This window comes from Coregonus lavaretus (genome assembly GCF_964263955.1).
Source record: "Coregonus lavaretus genome assembly, contig: HAP1_SCAFFOLD_7431, whole genome shotgun sequence".
In the NCBI taxonomy this organism is placed as follows: domain Eukaryota; kingdom Metazoa; phylum Chordata; class Actinopteri; order Salmoniformes; family Salmonidae; genus Coregonus; species Coregonus lavaretus.
Genome location: NW_028162022.1, coordinates 1 through 20,000, shown reverse-complemented (window position 1 = coordinate 20,000; position 20,000 = coordinate 1). Strand labels below are relative to the sequence as shown.

The 20,000-nt window shown below is 43.0% G+C and overlaps 1 pseudogene across 1 annotated transcript in view; it reads right to left on the bottom strand.

The window, feature by feature from the left end:
• LOC311119746 (ezrin-like) overlaps positions 1 to 19,946 on the bottom strand; it is a 25,303-nt pseudogene extending 5,357 nt beyond the window's left edge. The window contains exons 1-4 of the transcript in view: positions 19,803 to 19,946; positions 3,162 to 3,259; positions 2,685 to 2,848; positions 1,334 to 1,464 (exon numbers count right to left, since the gene is read on the bottom strand). The product of the transcript in view is annotated as an ezrin-like (transcript). The remainder of the gene's footprint in view (positions 1 to 1,333; positions 1,465 to 2,684; positions 2,849 to 3,161; positions 3,260 to 19,802) is intronic.
• Positions 19,947 to 20,000: the final 54 nt, after the last annotated feature.

Sequence of the window (20,000 nt, the reverse complement as noted above, 5' to 3'; positions counted from 1 at the left end):
CTGTATATAGCTCCACATTGATCTGGTACTGGTACTTCCTGTATATAGCTCCACATTGATCTGGTACTGGTACTTCCTGTATATAGCTCCACATTGATCTGGTACTTCCTGTATATAGCTTCATTCTTGTGTATTTTATTCCTCTTGTGTTACAATTGTTATTATAATTAATTTAACTCTGCGTCGTTGGGAAGGGCTCGTAAACAAGCATTTCACGGTAAAGTCTACACCCGTTGTATTCGGCGCATGTGATTTGATTTGGCATTGTATAGTCTGGGGGCAGCAGCACTGGCACTAGACCAGCCCAGACGACGCTCTACAGGCAGGCTGTCAGTAGGGGACACAGATACTCCGGTCCAGGGGTGGTCTTGTGTGGCTCAACTGGTAAAAGAGTGGCACTAGCAACACCAAAGGTTGTAGGTTCAATTCCCACTGGGATTATATAGCGAATAGTGTGTACTCACTTTATCCAGGGCAAGTGTAGGGGGATCAAGGAAAGCTATACTCCTAGTTAAAAGGATATCTTGATTCTTCCTCCGTAATCAAAGATCTGACTAGATAATACATGAGTTTCAACTTCACTCGGCCTGATAAAGAGCAAGGCTATGTCCCAATTATCTCTCATTTATCCCAAGGTGTTCACTCCCCTCTGATTTGATATTTGGTCTAAGGAATATGGTGGAAACTCCCACTAGTCCGTGCCTCCACCAATCCAATGACTTTATGTGAGTGGAAAGTAGTGAACGACTGGAGGAAGGAGATACTGTTGGCATGCAGCCCAGGTCTGAAGGGAAGCAAGTCAACAGTAGATGGCAGTATCTCTACAGACAGTCAAGTCTATGAATGAGTAGACTATGAAGGATGGGAGCCTGTGGCGCACCCTGCTTTCCTATGAATGATTAGACTATGAAGGATGGGGGTCTGTGGCGCGCCCTGCTTTCCTATGAATGATTAGACTATGAAGAATGGGGGTCTGTGGCGCGCCCTGCTTTCCTAGGAATGATTAGACTATGAAGGATGGGGGTCTGTGGCGCACCCTGCTTTCCTATGAATGATTAGACTATGAAGGATGGGGTCTGTGGCGCACCTGCTTTCCTATGAATGATTAGACTATGAAGGATGGGGGTCTGTGGCGCGCCCTGCTTTCCTATGAATGATTAGACTATGAAGGATGGGAGCCTGTGGCGCGCCCTGCTTTCCTATGAATGATTAGACTATGAAGGATGGGAGCCTGTGGCGCGCCCTGCTTTCCTATGAATGATTAGACTATGAAGGATGGGGGCCTGTGGCGCGCGCTGCTTTCCTTACCCATATTACATTTCTATATCCTTACCTTTCTCTGCCTTCTTGGTTGTCTCCTCAAACTGGTACAGCCTCAGCATCAAGTCCTGCTTCTCTCTCTCCATCTGATCCTTTTCTTTCTCCATGGCCTCCCGCTTCTTCTTCTCATTCTCCAGCTGGGCCCTGAAAACAGGAGTAGGGACTTGCTGATTTTTATATTGATATATCTTTGTCAGTTCACAGATAAGGTGAAGGTGGGTACAGGAGGGTGAAGATGGGATACAGGAGGGTGAAGGTGGGGTACAGGAGGGTGAAGAAGGGGTACAGGAGGGTGAAGGTGGGGTACAGGAGGGTGAAGGTGGGGTACAGGAGGTGAAGAAGGGTACAGGAGGGTGAAGGTCAGTACAGGAGGGTGAAGGTGGGATACAGGAGGGTGAATGTGGGGTACAGGAGGGTGAAGAAGGGGTACAGGAGGGTGAATGTGGGATTCAGGAGGGTGAATGTGGGATACAGGAGGTGAAGGTCAGTACAGGAGGGTGAATGTGGGGTACAGGAGGGTGAATGTGGGATTCAGGAGGGTGAAGGTGGGATACAGGAGGGTGAAGGTGGGATACAGGAGGGTGAATGTGGGATTCAGGAGGTTGAAGGTGGGGTACAGGAGGGTGAATGTAAGGTACAGGTACAGGAACAGGGATTGTAACTTGTGAGAGACTGAAGTCACCCAGCACAGCCAGCAGTTCACAAGCATCATAAACACAATTATACATTGAACACATAGCTACGTTAGCTACGTCAAACTCCTGAGTGGCGCAGTGGTCTAAGGCACTGCATCGCAGTGCTAACTGTGCCACTAGATCCTGGTTCGAATCCAGGCTCTGTCGCAGCCGGCCGTGACCGGGAGACTCATGGGCGGCGCACAATTGGCCCAGCGTCGTCCAGGGTAGGGGAGGGAATGGCCGGCAGGGATGTAGCTCAGTTGATAGAGCATGGCGTTTGCAACGCCAGGGTTGTGGGTTCGATTCCCACGGGGGCCAGTATTAAAAAAAAAATGTATTCACTAACTGTAAGTCGCTCTGGATAAGAGCGTCTGCTAAATGACTAAAATGTCAAATGTAAAAATGTAATGGATAATAAACTAGCAACACTTTTTGCTTGTTTGCTATAAAGATTTTATATAAAGGTTATGCTATAAAGCTGAGTGAAGGGGCTGGAGAAATATAACCACTCTCAAATTCATAGATGCAAGGACTGAGAGTCCATGAGGTGGTAAATGCTAGCTCTACATCAAATAACAGTGATATACGGATCCACCTACTGCAAATAGCATACAGATTTCAGTAAAGCAGTCTGTTTTTCTACTGTGTACAGGTGTGCACAGGTGAAGGTGTGGTCCTGTCTCTCACCTTTCCATCTGTTTCTGGTGTTTCTCCTCCCTGGCCTTAGTCTTCATCTGCTGCACCTCGATGGTGTCCGGCTTCCTGCGTCTCATGTATAGCTCATGGTTCCCCATGCACAGAGCCAGGATACGCTTATTCATGCCCAGCCGAGGAGCGTAGAACACAAAATCCTGAGAATATACATATGTTGGGTTTTATTAAACCTCTCTCTTAATCTACATCTCTCTCTCTCTCTCTCTTTTTCTCTCAATCTCACTCTCCCTCTCTCACGCTCTCTCACTCAATCTCACGCTCTCTCTCTCTCTCTCTCTTTTTCTCTCAATCTCACTCTCCCTCTCTCACTCGATCTCACGCTCTCTCTCTCTCTCTCTCACACACACACACACACACACTTTTTTACACTCTCTCGGTCTCTGAAGTGCTGTACTGAAGAAGACCAGTAACTTGACTGAAATTAAGGGAATATTCTACTACAGGACTTACGGGAGCTTTCTTATCAATGGGTTTGATGATGAACTTTTTATCATTGAATGAAATGTTCCTAATTTCACTTCCAGGGAAAGCCGATCTTTGGAGTCAGTCTGGAAGAGAGAACAAACAAACAAAGCGTTGTGTGACTCCTTTAAAGTACTATTATATCATACTGTAATCAACACTGTATGGATGAGTCAGGAGAACTAGGGTAACGACCTCTCCATAACAACAACAACCAGCTGGTCATGGTTGATGTTAGCAGACAGTAGGCTAGAGACTGAAGGGAGAAGTAGAGTACAGTTAGCAGGCATAGAGTAGGAGGTAGAGTAGAGAGAGTAGAGTAGAGTAGAGGTAGAGTAGAGTAGATAGAGTAGAGGTAGAGTAGAGGTAGAGTAGAGGTAGAGTAGAGGTAGAGTAGAGGTAGAGTAGAGTAGAGGTAGAGTAGAGGTAGAGTAGAGTAGATAGAGGTAGAGTAGAGGTAGAGTAGAGGTAGAGAGGTAGAGTAGAGGTAGGTAGAGTAGAGAGGTAGAGTAGAGTAGAGTAGAGTAGAGTAGAGGTAGAGTAGGTAGAGTAGAGTAGAGTAGAGTAGAGTAGAGTAGAGGTAGAGTAGAAGGTAGAGTAGAGGTAGAGGTAGAGTAGAGTAGAGGTAGAGGTAGAGTAAGAGAGTAGATGAGGTGAGAGTAGAGGTAGAGTAGAGGTAGAGGTAGAGGTAGAGAGAGGTAGAGTAGAGTAAGTGTAGAGGTAGAGTAGAGTAGAGTAAGGTAGAGGTAGAGTAGAGGTAGAGTAGAGGTAGAGTAGAGGTAGAGGTAGAGTAGAGGTAGAGTAGAGAGTAAGTAGAGGTAGAGTAGAGGTAGAGTAGTAGGGTAGAGTAGAGGTAGAGTTATAGGTAGAGGTAGAGTAGAGTAGAGTAGAGTAGAAGTAGAGTAGAGGTAGAGTATAGGTAGAGTATAGAGTAGAGTAGAGTAGAGTAGAGTAGAGTAGAGGTAGAGTAGAGGTAGAGTATAGGTAGAAGTAGAGGGAGTAGAGTTAGGTAGAGTAGAGTAGAGTAGAGTAGTATAGAGGTAGAGTAGGTAGAGTAGAGTAGAGTAGAGTAGAGTAGAGTAAGTAGAGGAAAAGAGTAGAGTAGAGTAGAGTTAGAGTAGAGTAGAGGTAGCCCCAGGTAGAGTAGAGTAGAGTAGAGTAGAGGTATAGTAGAGGTAGAGTAGAGTAGAGGTAGAGGTAGAGTAGAGTAGAGGTAGAGTAGAGGTAGAGTAGAGTAGAGGTAGAGTAGAGGTAGAGTAGAGGTAGAGTAGAGTAGAGGTAGAGTATAGGTAGAGTAGAGTAGAGTAGAGTATAGAGTAGAGTAGATTACAGGTAGAGTAGAGTAGAGGTAGAGTAGAGGTAGAGTAGAGTAGAGTAGAGGTAGAGTAGAGGTAGAGTAGAGGTAGAGTAGAGTAGAGGTAGAGTATAGGTAGAGTAGAGTAGAGTAGAGTAGAGGTAGAGTAGAGGTAGAGTAGAGGTAGAGTAGAGTAGAGGTAGAGTATAGGTAGAGTAGAGTAGAGTAGAGTAGAGTAGAGTAGAGGTAGAGTAGAGGTAGAGTAGAGTAGAGGTAGAGTATAGGTAGAGTAGAGTAGAGTAGATTACAGGTAGAGTAGAGTAGAGGTAGAGTAGAGGTAGAGTAGAGTAGAGTAGAGGTAGAGTAGAGGTAGAGTAGAGTATAGTAGAGGTAGAGTAGAGGTAGAGTAGAGGTAGAGTAGAGTAGAGGTAGAGTAGAGGTAGAGTAGAGTAGAGTAGAGGTAGAGGTAGAGTAGAGTAGAGGTAGAGTAGAGTAGAGGTAGAGTAGAGGTAGAGTAGAGTAGAGGTAGAGTATAGGTAGAGTAGAGTAGAGGTAGAGTATAGGTAGAGTAGAGTAGAGGTAGAGTAGAGTAGAGGTAGAGTAGAGGTAGAGGTAGAGTAGAGGTAGAGTAGAGTAGAGTAGAGGTAGAGTAGAGTAGAGGTAGAGTAGAGGTAGAGTAGAGGTAGAGTAGAGTAGAGTAGAGGTAGAGTAGAGGTAGAGTAGAGTAGAGTAGAGTAGAGGTAGAGTATAGGTAGAGTAGAGTAGAGTAGAGGTAGAGTAGAGGTAGAGTAGAGGTAGAGTAGAGTAGAGGTAGAGTAGAGTAGAGTAGAGTAGAGGTAGAGGTAGAGTATAGAGTAGAGTAGAGGTAGAGTAGAGTAGAGGTAGAGTATAGGTAGAGTAGAGTAGAGTAGAGTAGAGTAGAGGTAGAGTAGAGGTAGAGTAGAGTAGAGTAGAGGTAGAGGTAGAGTAGAGTAGAGGTAGAGTAGAGTAGAGGTAGAGTAGAGGTAGAATAGAGTAGAGGTAGAGTATAGGTAGAGTAGAGTAGAGGTAGAGTATAGGTAGAGTAGAGTAGAGGTAGAGTAGAGTAGAGGTAGAGTAGAGGTAGAGGTAGAGTAGAGGTAGAGTAGAGTAGAGTAGAGGTAGAGTAGAGTAGAGGTAGAGTAGAGGTAGAGTAGAGGTAGAGTAGAGTAGAGTAGAGGTAGAGTAGAGGTAGAGTAGAGTAGAGTAGAGTAGAGGTAGAGTATAGGTAGAGTAGAGTAGAGTAGAGGTAGAGTAGAGGTAGAGTAGAGGTAGAGTAGAGTAGAGGTAGAGTAGAGTAGAGTAGAGTAGAGGTAGAGGTAGAGTATAGAGTAGAGTAGAGGTAGAGTAGAGTAGAGGTAGAGTATAGGTAGAGTAGAGTAGAGTAGAGTAGAGTAGAGGTAGAGTAGAGGTAGAGTAGAGTAGAGGTAGAGTAGAGTAGAGTAGAGTATAGAGTAGAGTAGAGGTAGAGTAGAGTAGAGTAGAGTAGAGTATAGAGTAGAGTAGATTACAGGTAGAGTAGAGTAGAGTATAGTTAGCAGGCATAGAGTAGAGGTAGAGTATAGGTAGAGTAGAGTAGAGTAGAGTATAGAGTAGAGTAGAGGTAGAGTAGAGTAGAGGTAGAGTAGAGTAGAGGTAGAGTAGAGTAGAGTAGAGTAGAGGTAGAGTAGAGTAGAGGTAGAGTAGAGGTAGAGTAGAGGTAGAGGTAGAGTAGAGTAGAGGTAGAGTAGAGTAGAGGTAGAGTAGAGGTAGAGTAGAGTAGAGGTAGAGTATAGGTAGAGTAGAGTAGAGGTAGAGTAGAGTAGAGGTAGAGTAGAGGTAGAGTAGAGTAGAGGTAGAGTATAGGTAGAGTAGAGTAGAGGTAGAGTAGAGGTAGAGTAGAGGTAGAGTAGAGTAGAGGTAGAGTATAGGTAGAGTAGAGTAGAGTAGAGGTAGAGTAGAGGTAGAGTAGAGGTAGAGTAGAGTAGAGGTAGAGTAGAGTAGAGTAGAGTATAGAGTAGAGTAGAGGTAGAGTAGAGTAGAGGTAGAGTATAGGTAGAGTAGAGTAGAGTAGAGTAGAGTAGAGTAGAGGTAGAGTAGAGGTAGAGTAGAGTAGAGGTAGAGTAGAGTAGAGTAGAGTATAGAGTAGAGTAGAGGTAGAGTAGAGTAGAGTAGAGTAGAGTAGAGTAGAGTAGAGTATAGAGTAGAGTAGATTACAGGTAGAGTAGAGTAGAGTATAGTTAGCAGGCATAGAGTAGAGGTAGAGTATAGGTAGAGTAGAGTAGAGTAGAGTATAGAGTAGAGTAGAGGTAGAGTAGAGTAGAGGTAGAGTAGAGTAGAGGTAGAGTAGAGTAGAGTAGAGTAGAGGTAGAGTAGAGTAGAGGTAGAGTAGAGGTAGAGTAGAGGTAGAGGTAGAGTAGAGTAGAGGTAGAGTAGAGTAGAGGTAGAGTAGAGGTAGAGTAGAGTAGAGGTAGAGTATAGGTAGAGTAGAGTAGAGGTAGAGTAGAGTAGAGGTAGAGTAGAGGTAGAGTAGAGTAGAGGTAGAGTATAGGTAGAGTAGAGTAGAGGTAGAGTAGAGGTAGAGTAGAGGTAGAGTAGAGGTAGAGTAGAGTAGAGGTAGAGTATAGGTAGAGTAGAGTAGAGTAGAGGTAGAGTAGAGGTAGAGTAGAGGTAGAGTAGAGTAGAGGTAGAGTAGAGTAGAGTAGAGTAGAGTAGAGTAGAGGTAGAGTAGAGGTAGAGTAGAGTAGAGTAGAGGTAGAGTATAGAGTAGAGTAGAGGTAGAGTAGAGTAGAGTAGAGTAGAGTCGAGTATAGAGTAGAGTAGATTACAGGTAGAGTAGAGTAGAGTATAGTTAGCAGGCATAGAGTAGAGGTAGAGTATAGGTAGAGTAGAGTAGAGTAGAGTATAGAGTAGAGTAGAGGTAGAGTAGAGTATAGGTAGAGTAGAGTAGAGGTAGAGTAGAGTAGAGTAGAGGTAGAGTAGAGTAGAGTAGAGGTAGAGTAGAGGTAGAGTAGAGGTAGAGGTAGAGTAGAGTAGAGGTAGAGTAGAGTAGAGGTAGAGTAGAGTAGAGTAGAGGTAGAGTAGAGGTAGAGTAGAGGTAGAGGTAGAGTAGAGTAGAGTAGTGTAGAGTAGTGTAGAGTAGAGTAGAGTAGAGTAGAGGTAGAGTAGAGGTAGAGTAGAGTAGAGTAGAGGTAGAGTAGAGTAGAGGTAGAGTAGAGTCGAGTAGAGGTAGAGTAGAGTAGAGGTAGAGTAGAGGTAGAGTAGAGGTAGAGGTAGAGTAGAGTAGAGGTAGAGTAGAGTAGAGGTAGAGTAGAGGTAGAGTAGAGGTAGAGTAGAGTAGAGTAGAGGTAGAGTAGAGTAGAGGTAGAGTAGAGGTAGAGTAGAGGTAGAGGTAGAGTAGAGTAGAGGTAGAGTAGAGTAGAGGTAGAGTAGAGGTAGAGTAGAGGTAGAGGTAGAGTAGAGTAGAGGTAGAGTAGAGTAGAGGTAGAGTAGAGGTAGATTAGAGTAGAGGTAGAGTATAGGTAGAGTAGAGTAGAGGTAGAGTAGAGGTAGAGTAGAGGTAGAGTAGAGTAGAGGTAGAGTATAGGTAGAGTAGAGTAGAGTAGAGGTAGAGTAGAGGTAGAGTAGAGGTAGAGTAGAGTAGAGTAGAGGTAGAGTAGAGTAGAGTAGAGTATAGAGTAGAGTAGAGGTAGAGTAGAGTAGAGGTAGAGTATAGGTAGAGTAGAGTAGAGTAGAGTAGAGTAGAGGTAGAGTAGAGGTAGAGTAGAGTAGAGGTAGAGTAGAGTAGAGTAGAGTATAGAGTAGAGTAGAGGTAGAGTAGAGTAGAGTAGAGTAGAGTCGAGTATAGAGTAGAGTAGATTACAGGTAGAGTAGAGTAGAGTATAGTTAGCAGGCATAGAGTAGAGGTAGAGTATAGGTAGAGTAGAGTAGAGTAGAGTATAGAGTAGAGTAGAGGTAGAGTAGAGTATAGGTAGAGTAGAGTAGAGGTAGAGTAGAGTAGAGTAGAGGTAGAGTAGAGTAGAGTAGAGGTAGATTAGAGGTAGAGTAGAGGTAGAGGTAGAGTAGAGTAGAGGTAGAGTAGAGTAGAGGTAGAGTAGAGTAGAGTAGAGGTAGAGTAGAGTAGAGGTAGAGTAGAGGTAGAGTAGAGGTAGAGGTAGAGTAGAGTAGAGTAGTGTAGAGTAGTGTAGAGTAGAGTAGAGTAGAGTAGAGGTAGAGTAGAGGTAGAGTAGAGTAGAGTAGAGGTAGAGTAGAGTAGAGGTAGAGTAGAGTAGAGTAGAGGTAGAGTAGAGTAGAGGTAGAGTAGAGGTAGAGGTAGAGTAGAGTAGAGGTAGAGTAGAGTAGAGGTAGAGTAGAGGTAGAGTAGAGTAGAGTAGAGGTAGAGTAGAGTAGAGGTAGAGTAGAGGTAGAGTAGAGGTAGAGGTAGAGTAGAGTAGAGGTAGAGTAGAGTAGAGGTAGAGTAGAGGTAGAGTAGAGGTAGAGGTAGAGTAGAGTAGAGGTAGAGTAGAGTAGAGGTAGAGTAGAGGTAGAGTAGAGTAGAGGTAGAGTATAGGTAGAGTAGAGTAGAGGTAGAGTAGAGTAGAGGTAGAGTAGAGGTAGAGTAGAGTAGAGGTAGAGTATAGGTAGAGTAGAGTAGAGGTAGAGTAGAGGTAGAGTAGAGGTAGAGTAGAGTAGAGGTAGAGTATAGGTAGAGTAGAGTAGAGTAGAGGTAGAGTAGAGGTAGAGTAGAGGTAGAGTAGAGTAGAGGTAGAGTAGAGTAGAGTAGAGTATAGAGTAGAGTAGAGGTAGAGTAGAGTAGAGGTAGAGTATAGGTAGAGTAGAGTAGAGTAGAGTAGAGTAGAGTAGAGTAGAGGTAGAGTAGAGGTAGAGTAGAGTAGAGGTAGAGTAGAGTAGAGTAGAGTATAGAGTAGAGTAGAGGTAGAGTAGAGTAGAGTAGAGTAGAGTAGAGTATAGAGTAGAGTAGATTACAGGTAGAGTAGAGTAGAGTATAGTTAGCAGGCATAGAGTAGAGGTAGAGTAGAGGTAGAGTAGAGTAGAGTAGAGTATAGAGTAGAGTAGAGGTAGAGTAGAGGTAGAGTAGAGGTAGAGTAGAGTAGAGGTAGAGTAGAGTAGAGTAGAGTATAGAGTAGAGTAGAGGTAGAGTAGAGTAGAGTAGAGTAGAGTAGAGTATAGAGTAGAGTAGATTACAGGTAGAGTAGAGTAGAGTATAGTTAGCAGGCATAGAGTAGAGGTAGAGTATAGGTAGAGTAGAGTAGAGTAGAGTATAGAGTAGAGTAGAGGTAGAGTAGAGTAGAGGTAGAGTAGAGTAGAGGTAGAGTAGAGTAGAGTAGAGTAGAGGTAGAGTAGAGTAGAGGTAGAGTAGAGGTAGAGTAGAGGTAGAGGTAGAGTAGAGTAGAGGTAGAGTAGAGTAGAGGTAGAGTAGAGGTAGAGTAGAGTAGAGGTAGAGTATAGGTAGAGTAGAGTAGAGGTAGAGTAGAGTAGAGGTAGAGTAGAGGTAGAGTAGAGTAGAGGTAGAGTATAGGTAGAGTAGAGTAGAGGTAGAGTAGAGGTAGAGTAGAGGTAGAGTAGAGGTAGAGTAGAGTAGAGGTAGAGTATAGGTAGAGTAGAGTAGAGTAGAGGTAGAGTAGAGGTAGAGTAGAGGTAGAGTAGAGTAGAGGTAGAGTAGAGTAGAGTAGAGTAGAGTAGAGTAGAGGTAGAGTAGAGGTAGAGTAGAGTAGAGTAGAGGTAGAGTATAGAGTAGAGTAGAGGTAGAGTAGAGTAGAGTAGAGTAGAGTCGAGTATAGAGTAGAGTAGATTACAGGTAGAGTAGAGTAGAGTATAGTTAGCAGGCATAGAGTAGAGGTAGAGTATAGGTAGAGTAGAGTAGAGTAGAGTATAGAGTAGAGTAGAGGTAGAGTAGAGTATAGGTAGAGTAGAGTAGAGGTAGAGTAGAGTAGAGTAGAGGTAGAGTAGAGTAGAGTAGAGGTAGAGTAGAGGTAGAGTAGAGGTAGAGGTAGAGTAGAGTAGAGGTAGAGTAGAGTAGAGGTAGAGTAGAGTAGAGTAGAGGTAGAGTAGAGGTAGAGTAGAGGTAGAGGTAGAGTAGAGTAGAGTAGTGTAGAGTAGTGTAGAGTAGAGTAGAGTAGAGTAGAGGTAGAGTAGAGGTAGAGTAGAGTAGAGTAGAGGTAGAGTAGAGTAGAGGTAGAGTAGAGTCGAGTAGAGGTAGAGTAGAGTAGAGGTAGAGTAGAGGTAGAGTAGAGGTAGAGGTAGAGTAGAGTAGAGGTAGAGTAGAGTAGAGGTAGAGTAGAGGTAGAGTAGAGTAGAGTAGAGGTAGAGTAGAGTAGAGGTAGAGTAGAGGTAGAGTAGAGGTAGAGGTAGAGTAGAGTAGAGGTAGAGTAGAGTAGAGGTAGAGTAGAGGTAGAGTAGAGGTAGAGGTAGAGTAGAGTAGAGGTAGAGTAGAGTAGAGGTAGAGTAGAGGTAGATTAGAGTAGAGGTAGAGTATAGGTAGAGTAGAGTAGAGGTAGAGTAGAGGTAGAGTAGAGGTAGAGTAGAGTAGAGGTAGAGTATAGGTAGAGTAGAGTAGAGTAGAGGTAGAGTAGAGGTAGAGTAGAGGTAGAGTAGAGTAGAGTAGAGGTAGAGTAGAGTAGAGTAGAGTATAGAGTAGAGTAGAGGTAGAGTAGAGTAGAGGTAGAGTATAGGTAGAGTAGAGTAGAGTAGAGTAGAGTAGAGGTAGAGTAGAGGTAGAGTAGAGTAGAGTAGAGTAGAGTAGAGTAGAGGTAGAGTAGAGGTAGAGTAGAGTAGAGGTAGAGTAGAGTAGAGTAGAGTATAGAGTAGAGTAGAGGTAGAGTAGAGTAGAGTAGAGTAGAGTCGAGTATAGAGTAGAGTAGATTACAGGTAGAGTAGAGTAGAGTATAGTTAGCAGGCATAGAGTAGAGGTAGAGTATAGGTAGAGTAGAGTAGAGTAGAGTATAGAGTAGAGTAGAGGTAGAGTAGAGTATAGGTAGAGTAGAGTAGAGGTAGAGTAGAGTAGAGTAGAGGTAGAGTAGAGTAGAGTAGAGGTAGATTAGAGGTAGAGTAGAGGTAGAGGTAGAGTAGAGTAGAGGTAGAGTAGAGTAGAGGTAGAGTAGAGTAGAGTAGAGGTAGAGTAGAGTAGAGGTAGAGTAGAGGTAGAGTAGAGGTAGAGGTAGAGTAGAGTAGAGTAGTGTAGAGTAGTGTAGAGTAGAGTAGAGTAGAGTAGAGGTAGAGTAGAGGTAGAGTAGAGTAGAGTAGAGGTAGAGTAGAGTAGAGGTAGAGTAGAGTAGAGTAGAGGTAGAGTAGAGTAGAGGTAGAGTAGAGGTAGAGGTAGAGTAGAGTAGAGGTAGAGTAGAGTAGAGGTAGAGTAGAGGTAGAGTAGAGTAGAGTAGAGGTAGAGTAGAGTAGAGGTAGAGTAGAGGTAGAGTAGAGGTAGAGGTAGAGTAGAGTAGAGGTAGAGTAGAGTAGAGGTAGAGTAGAGGTAGAGTAGAGGTAGAGGTAGAGTAGAGTAGAGGTAGAGTAGAGTAGAGGTAGAGTAGAGGTAGAGTAGAGTAGAGGTAGAGTATAGGTAGAGTAGAGTAGAGGTAGAGTAGAGTAGAGGTAGAGTAGAGGTAGAGTAGAGTAGAGGTAGAGTATAGGTAGAGTAGAGTAGAGGTAGAGTAGAGGTAGAGTAGAGGTAGAGTAGAGTAGAGGTAGAGTATAGGTAGAGTAGAGTAGAGTAGAGGTAGAGTAGAGGTAGAGTAGAGGTAGAGTAGAGTAGAGGTAGAGTAGAGTAGAGTAGAGTATAGAGTAGAGTAGAGGTAGAGTAGAGTAGAGGTAGAGTATAGGTAGAGTAGAGTAGAGTAGAGTAGAGTAGAGTAGAGTAGAGTAGAGGTAGAGTAGAGGTAGAGTAGAGTAGAGGTAGAGTAGAGTAGAGTAGAGTATAGAGTAGAGTAGAGGTAGAGTAGAGTAGAGTAGAGTAGAGTAGAGTATAGAGTAGAGTAGATTACAGGTAGAGTAGAGTAGAGTATAGTTAGCAGGCATAGAGTAGAGGTAGAGTAGAGGTAGAGTAGAGTAGAGTAGAGTATAGAGTAGAGTAGAGGTAGAGTAGAGGTAGAGTAGAGGTAGAGTAGAGTAGAGGTAGAGTAGAGTAGAGTAGAGTATAGAGTAGAGTAGAGGTAGAGTAGAGTAGAGTAGAGTAGAGTAGAGTATAGAGTAGAGTAGATTACAGGTAGAGTAGAGTAGAGTATAGTTAGCAGGCATAGAGTAGAGGTAGAGTATAGGTAGAGTAGAGTAGAGTAGAGTATAGAGTAGAGTAGATTACAGGTAGAGTAGAGTAGAGTATAGTTAGCAGGCATAGAGTAGAGGTAGAGTATAGGTAGAGTAGAGTAGAGGTAGAGTAGAGGTAGAGTAGAGTAGAGTAGAGTATAGAGTAGAGTAGATTACAGGTAGAGTAGAGTAGAGTATAGTTAGCAGGCATAGAGTACAGGTAGAGGTATAGTAGAGTAGAGTAGAGTAGAGTAGAGTAGAGTAGAGTAGAGTAGAGTAGGGTAGAGTAGAGTAGATTACAGGTAGAGTAGAGTAGAGTACAGTTAGCAGGCATAGAGTAGAGGTAGAGTGGAGTAGAGTAGAGTAGAGTATAGAATAGAGTAGAGTAGAGGTAGAGTAGAGGTAGAGGTAGAGTAGAGTAGAGTAGAGTAGAGGTAGAGTAGAGTAGAGTAGAGTAGAGTATAGAGTAGAGTAGAGTAGAGTAGGGTAGATTACAGGTAGAGTAGAGTAGAGGTAGAGTAGAGTAGAGTAGAGTAGAGGTAGAGTAGAGTAGAGTAGAGTAGAGTATAGAGTAGAGTAGAGTAGAGTAGAGTAGATTACAGGTAGAGTAGAGTAGAGGTAGAGTAGAGTAGAGTACAGGTAGAGGTAGAGTAGAGTAGAGTAGAGTACAGTAGAGGTAGAGTAGAGTAGAGTAGAGTAGAGGTAGAGTATAGTAGAGGTAGAGTAGAGGTAGAGTAGAGTAGAGTAGAGTAGAGTAGAGTAGAGGTAGAGTAGAGTACAGCAGAGGTAGAGTATAGTAGAGTAGAGTAGAGTATAGAGTAGAGTAGAGTAGAGTATAGAGTAGAGTACAGTTCGAGGTAGAGTAGAGTAGAGGTAGAGTAGAGTAGAGTAGAGTAGAGTAGAGTAGAGTAGAGTAGAGTAGAGGTAGAGTAGAGTAGAGTAGAGTAGAGTAGAGTAGAGTAGAGTAGAGTAGAGGTAGAGTAGAGTAGAGTAGAGTAGAGTATAGAGTAGAGTAGAGTAGAGTAGAGTAGAGTAGAGTAGAGGTAGAGTAGAGTATAGAGTAGAGTAGAGTAGAGTAGATTAGAGTAGAGTAGAGTAGAGTAGAGTAGAGGTAGAGTAGAGGTAGAGTAGAGTAGAGTAGAGTAGAGTAGAGTAGAGTAGAGTAGAGGTAGAGTAGAGTAGAGGTAGAGGTAGAGTAGAGGTAGAGTAGAGTAGAGGTAGAGTAGAGTAGAGTAGAGTAGAGTAGAGGTAGAGTAGAGGTAGAGTAGAGTAGAGGTAGAGTAGAGTAGAGTAGAGGTAGAGTAGATTACAGGTAGAGTAGAGTAGAGGTAGAGTAGAGTAGAGTAGAGTAGAGGTAGAGTATAGTAGAGTAGAGTAGAGTAGAGTAGAGTAGAGGTAGAGGTAGAGTATAGAGTAGAGTAGAGTACAGTAGAGGTAGAGTAGAGTAGAGTAGAGTAGAGGTAGAGTAGAGTAGAGTAGAGTAGAGTAGAGGTAGAGGTAGAGTAGAGGTAGAGTAGAGTAGAGTAGAGTAGAGTAGAGTAGAGTAGAGTAGAGTAGAGTAGAGTAGAGTAGAGTAGAGTACAGGTAGAGGTAGAGTATAGAGTAGAGTAGAGTACAGGTAGAGGTAGAGTATAGAGTAGAGTAGAGTACAGGTAGAGGTAGAGTAGAGTATAGAGTAGAGTACAGTACAGGTAGAGGTAGAGTATAGAGTAGAGTAGAGTACAGGTAGAGGTAGAGTATAGAGTAGAGTAGAGTACAGGTAGAGGTAGAGTAGAGTATAGAGTAGAGTACAGTAGAGTAGAGTAGAGGTAGAGTATAGCGTAGAGTAGAGTAGAGTAGAGTAGAGTAGAGTAGAGTAGAGGTAGAGTAGAGGTAGAGTAGAGTAGAGGTAGAGTAGAGGTAGAGTATAGGTAGAGTAGAGGTAGAGTAGAGGTAGAGTAGAGTAGAGTAGAGTAGAGTAGAGTAGAGTAGAGGTAGAGTAGAGGTAGAGTAGAGGTAGAGTATAGTAGAGGTAGAGTAGAGGTAGAGTAGAGGTAGAGTAGAGGTAGAGTATAGTAGAGGTAGAGTAGAGTAGAGGTAGAGTATAGTAGAGGTAGAGTAGAGGTAGAGTATAGTAGAGGTAGAGTAGAGGTAGAGTAGAGTAGAGTAGAGGTAGAGTATAGGTAGAGTAGAGGTAGAGTATAGGTAGAGTAGAGGTAGAGTAGAGGTAGAGTATAGGTAGAGTAGAGGTAGAGTAGAGGTAGAGTAGAGGTAGAGTATAGTAGAGGTAGAGTAGAGGTAGAGTAGAGTAGAGGTAGAGTATAGTAGAGGTAGAGTAGAGGTAGAGTAGAGGTAGAGTAGAGGTAGAGTATAGGTAGAGTAGAGGTAGAGTAGAGGTAGAGTAGAGTAGAGTAGAGGTAGAGTAAAGTAGAGGTAGAGTAGAGGTAGAGTAGAGGTAGAGTATAGGTAGAGTAGAGGTAGAGTAGAGGTAGAGTAGAGGTAGAGTAGATGTAGAGTAGAGGTAGAGTAGAGTAGAGGTAGAGTAGATTACAGGTAGAGTAGAGTAGAGGTAGAGTAGATTACAGGTAGAGTAGAGTAGAGTAGAGTAGAGTAGAGTAGATTACAGGTAGAGTAGAGTAGAGGTAGAGTAGAGTAGAGTAGAGTAGAGTATAGAGTAGAGTAGAGTAGAGGTAGAGTAGATTACAGGTAGAGTAGAGTAGAGGTAGAGTAGATTACAGGTAGAGTAGAGTAGAGTAGAGTAGAGTAGAGTAGAGTAGAGGTAGAGTAGAGTAGAGTAGAGTAGAGTAGAGTAGAGTATAGAGTAGAGTAGAGTAGAGTAGAGTAGAGTAGAGGTAGAGTAGAGTAGAGTAGCATAGAGTAGAGTAGAGTAGAGTAGAGTTAGAGTAGAGTAGAGTAGAGTATAGAGTAGAGTAGAGGTAGAGTATAGAGTAGAGTACAGTTGGGTTAGAGTAGAGTAGAGTAGAGTAGAGTAGAGTAGAGTAGAGTAGAGTAGGAGAGTAGAGTAAGTAGGTAGAGTAGAGCGTAGAGAGTAGAGGTAGAGTAGAGGTAGAGTATAGGTAGAGTAGAGGTAGAGTAGAGGTAGAGTAGAGTAGAGTAGAGTAGAGGTAGAGTAGAGGTAGAGTATAGGTAGAGTATAGGTAGAGTAGAGGTAGAGTATAGTAGAGGTAGAGTATAGTAGAGTAGAGTAGAGTAGTGGTAGAGTAGAGGTAGAGATAGAGGTAGAGTAGAGGTAGAGTAGAGGTAGAGTAGAGTAGAGGTAGAGTAGAGGTAGAGTAGAGGTATAGTAGTAGAGTAGAGTAGAGGTAGAGTAGAGGTAGAGTAGAGGTAGAGGTAGAGTAGAGGTAGAGTAGAGGTAGAGTAGAGTAGAGGTAGAGTAGAGTAGAGGTAGAGTAGAGGTAGAGTAGAGGTAGAGTAGAGGTAGAGTAGAGGTAGAGTAGAGTAGAGTAGAGTAGAGTAGAGTAGAGTAGAGTAGAGTAGTAGAGTAGAGGTAGAGTAGAGGTAGAGTAGAGGTAGAGTAGAGGTAGAGTAGAGTAGAGGTAGAGTAGAGGTAGAGTAGTAGGTAGAGTAGAGGTAGAGTAGAGGTAGAGAGTAGAGTAGAGGTAGAGTAGAGGTAGAGTAGAGGTAGAGTAGAGGTAGAGGTAGAGGTAGAGGTAGAGTAGAGGTAGAGGTAGAGTAGAGTAGAGGTAGAGTAGAGGTAGAGTAAGTAGAGTAGAGTAGAGGTAGAGTAGAGGTAGAGGTAGAGGTAGAGGTAGAGTAGAGTAGAGGTAGAGTAGAGGTAGAGTAGAGTAGAGTAGAGGTAGAGTAGAGGTAGAGTAGAGGTAGAGTAGAGTAGAGGTAGAGTAGAGGTAGAGTAGAGGTAGAGGTAGAGTAGAGGTAGAGTAGAGTAGAGGTAGAGTAGAGTATAGAGTAGAGGTAGAGGTAGAGTAGAGGTAGAGGTAGAGTAGAGGTAGAGGTAGAGTAGAGTAGAGTAGAGGTAGAGTAGAGTATAGTAGAGGTAGAGTATAGTAGAGGTAGAAGGTAGAATAGAGTATAGAGTAGAGGTAGAGGTAGAGTAGAGTAGAGGTAGAGTAGAGGTAGAGGTAGAGGTAGAGTAGAGGTAGAGGTAGAGTAGAGTAGAGGTAGAGTATAGTAGAGTATAGTAGAGGTAGAGTATAGTAGAGGTAGAGTAGAGGTAGAGTAAAGGTAGAATAGAGTATAGAGTAGAGGTAGAGGTAGAGTAGAGTAGAGTAGAGTAGAGTAGAGGTAGAGTATAGTAGAGTATAGTTGAGGTAGAGTAGAGTAGAGGTATAGTAGAGGTAGAGTAGAGTAGAGTAGAGTATAGTAGAGGTAGAGTAGAGGTAGAGTAGAGGTAGAGTAGAGTATAGTAGAGTAGAGGTAGAGTAGAGGTAGAGTAGAGGTAGAGTAGAGGTAGAGTAGAGGTAGAGTAGAGGTAGAGTAGAGGTAGAGTAGAGTAGAGGTAGAGTATAGGTAGAGTAGAGGTAGAGTAGAGGTAGAGTAGAGGTAGAGTAGAGTAGAGTAGAGTAGAGTATAGTAGAGGTAGAGTAGAGTAGAGGTAGAGTAGAGGTAGAGTAGAGTAGAGTAGAGGTAGAGTAGAGTAGAGTATAGTAGAGGTAGAGGTAGAGTAGAGTATAGTATAGTAGAGGTAGAGTAGAGTAGAGGTAGAGTAGAGGTAGAGTATAGTAGAGTATATTAGAGGTATAGTATAGTAGAGGTAGAGTAGAGGTAGAGTAGAGTAGAGGTAGAGTAGAGGTAGAGTAGAGGTAGAGTAGAGTAGAGTAGAGTAGAGGTAGAGTAGAGTAGAGTATAGTAGAGGTAGAGTAGAGTAGAGGTAGAGTATAGTAGAGGTAGAGTAGAGGTAGAGTAGAGGTAGAGTAGAGGTAGAGTAGAGGTAGAGTAGAGGTAGAGTAGAGTAGAGGTAGAGTATAGTAGAGGTAGAGTAGAGTAGAGTAGAGTATAGGTAGAGTAGAGGTAGAGTATAGTAGAGGTAGAGTAGAGGTAGAGTATAGTAGAGGTAGAGTATAGTAGAGGTAGAGTAGAGGTAGAGTATAGTAGAGGTAGAGTAGAGGTAGAGTAGAGGTAGAGTATAGTAGATGTAGAGTAGAGGTAGAGTATAGTAGTGGTAGAGTAGAGGTAGAGTAGAGGTAGAGTAGAGGTAGATTATAGTAGAGGTAGAGTAGAGGTAGAGTATAGGAGAGGTAGAGTAGAGGTAGAGTAGAGGTAGAGTAGAGGTAGAGTATAGTAGAGGTAGAGTAGAGGTAGAGTATAGTAGAGGTAGAGTAGAGGTAGAGTAGAGTATAGTAGAGGTAGAGTATAGTAAAGGTAGAGTATAGTAGTGGTAGAGTAGAGGTAGAGGTAGAGTAGAGGTAGAGTAGAGGTAGAGTATAGTAGAGGTAGAGTAGAGGTAGAGTAGAGGTAGAGTATATTAGAGGTAGAGTAGAGGTAGAGTATAGTAGAGGTAGAGTAGAGTAGAGTATAGTAGAGGTAGAGTAGAGGTAGAGTAGAGGTAGAGTAGAGGTAGAGTATAGTAGAGGTAGAGTAGAGTAGAGTATAGTAGAGGTAGAGTAGAGGTAGAGTAGAGGTAGAGTAGAGGTAGAGTATAGTAGAGGTAGAGTAGAGGTAGAGTAGAGTATAGTAGAGTATAGTAGAGGTAGAGGTAGAGTAGAGGTAGAGTATAGGTAGAGTAGAGGTAGAGTAGAGGTAGAGTATAGTAGAGGTAGAGTATAGTAGAGGTAGAGTAGAGTAGAGTAGAGGTAGAGTAGAGGTAGAGTAGAGTAGAGGTAGAGTATAGTAGAGTAGAGTAGAGGTAGAGTAGAGTATAGTAGAGGTAGAGTAGAGTAGAGGTAGAGGTAGAGTAGAGTAGATGTAGAGTAGAGGTAGAGTATAGGTAGAGTAGAGGTAGAGTAGAGGTAGAGTATAGGTAGAGTAGAGGTAGAGGTAGAGTAGAGGTAGAGGTAGAGTATAGTAGAGGTAGAGGTAGAGTAGAGGTAGAGGTAGAGGTAGAGTAGAGGTAGAGGTAGAGTAGAGTATAGGTAGAGTATAGGTAGAGTAGAGGTAGAGTAGAGGTAGAGTATAGTAGAGGTAGAGTAGAGGTAGAGTAGAGGTAGAGTAGAGTAGAGTAGAGTAGAGGTAGAGTATAGTAGAGGTAGAGTAGAGTAGAGGTAGAGGTAGAGTATAGTAGAGGTAGAGGTAGAGTAGAGGTAGAGTAGAGTAGAGTATAGGTAGAGTAGAGGTAGAGTAGAGGTAGAGTATAGTAGAGGTAGAGTAGAGGTAGAGTAGAGGTAGAGTAGAGTAGAGTAGAGTAGAGGTAGAGTAGAGTAGAGGTAGAGTATAGTATAGGTAGAGTATAGTAGAGGTAGAGTAGAGTAGAGGTAGAGGTAGAGTATAGTAGAGGTAGAGGTAGAGTAGAGGTAGAGGTAGAGTAGAGTATAGGTAGAGTATAGGTAGAGTAGAGGTAGAGTAGAGGTAGAGTATAGTAGAGGTAGAGTAGAGGTAGAGTAGAGGTAGAGTAGAGTAGAGTAGAGTAGAGTAGAGGTAGAGTAGAGGTAGAGTATAGTAGAGGTAGAGTATAGTAGAGGTAGAGTATAGTAGAGGTAGAGTAGAGTAGAGGTAGAGGTAGAGTAGAGTAGAGGTAGAGTAGAGGTATAGTATAGTAGAGGTAGAGTATAGTAGAGGTAGAGTAGAGTAGAGGTAGAGTATAGTAGAGGTAGAGGTAGAGTAGAGTAGAGTAGAGTAGAGTAGAGTAGAGGTAGAGGTAGAGTAGAGTAGAGTAGAGGTAGAGTAGAGGTAGAGTAGAGGTAGAGTAGAGGTAGAGTATAGTAGAGGTAGAGTATAGTAGAGGTAGAGGTAGAGTAGAGGTAGAGTAGAGGTAGAGTAGAGTAGAGGTAGAGTAGAGGTAGAGTATAGTAGAGGTAGAGTATAGTAGAGGTAGAGGTAGAGTAGTGGTAGAGTATAGTAGAGTAGAGTAGAGGTAGAGTAGAGGTAGAGTAGAGGTAGAGTAGAGGTAGAGTATAGTAGAGTAGAGTAGAGGTAGAGTAGAGTAGAGGTAGAGTAGAGTAGAGGTAGTCAGTCATCCGGCCAGTCATTCAGTCAGTTAGTCAGATGTTTACTTGTTGTCCTTCTCGTAGATGTTGAGTCCCAGGGCGTCTACCCCCATCCACAGCTCTGTCCCCTTCTTGTTCTTAATGTCAAAGAAGTTGACTCCATACATCTCCAGGTCCTGGGCTATCTTCAGATACTCCAGCATAGAATCCTCCCTGTTCACAAAGTATCAATGGATTCCAAACTGTAAGTGGGGGAAAGGTCTG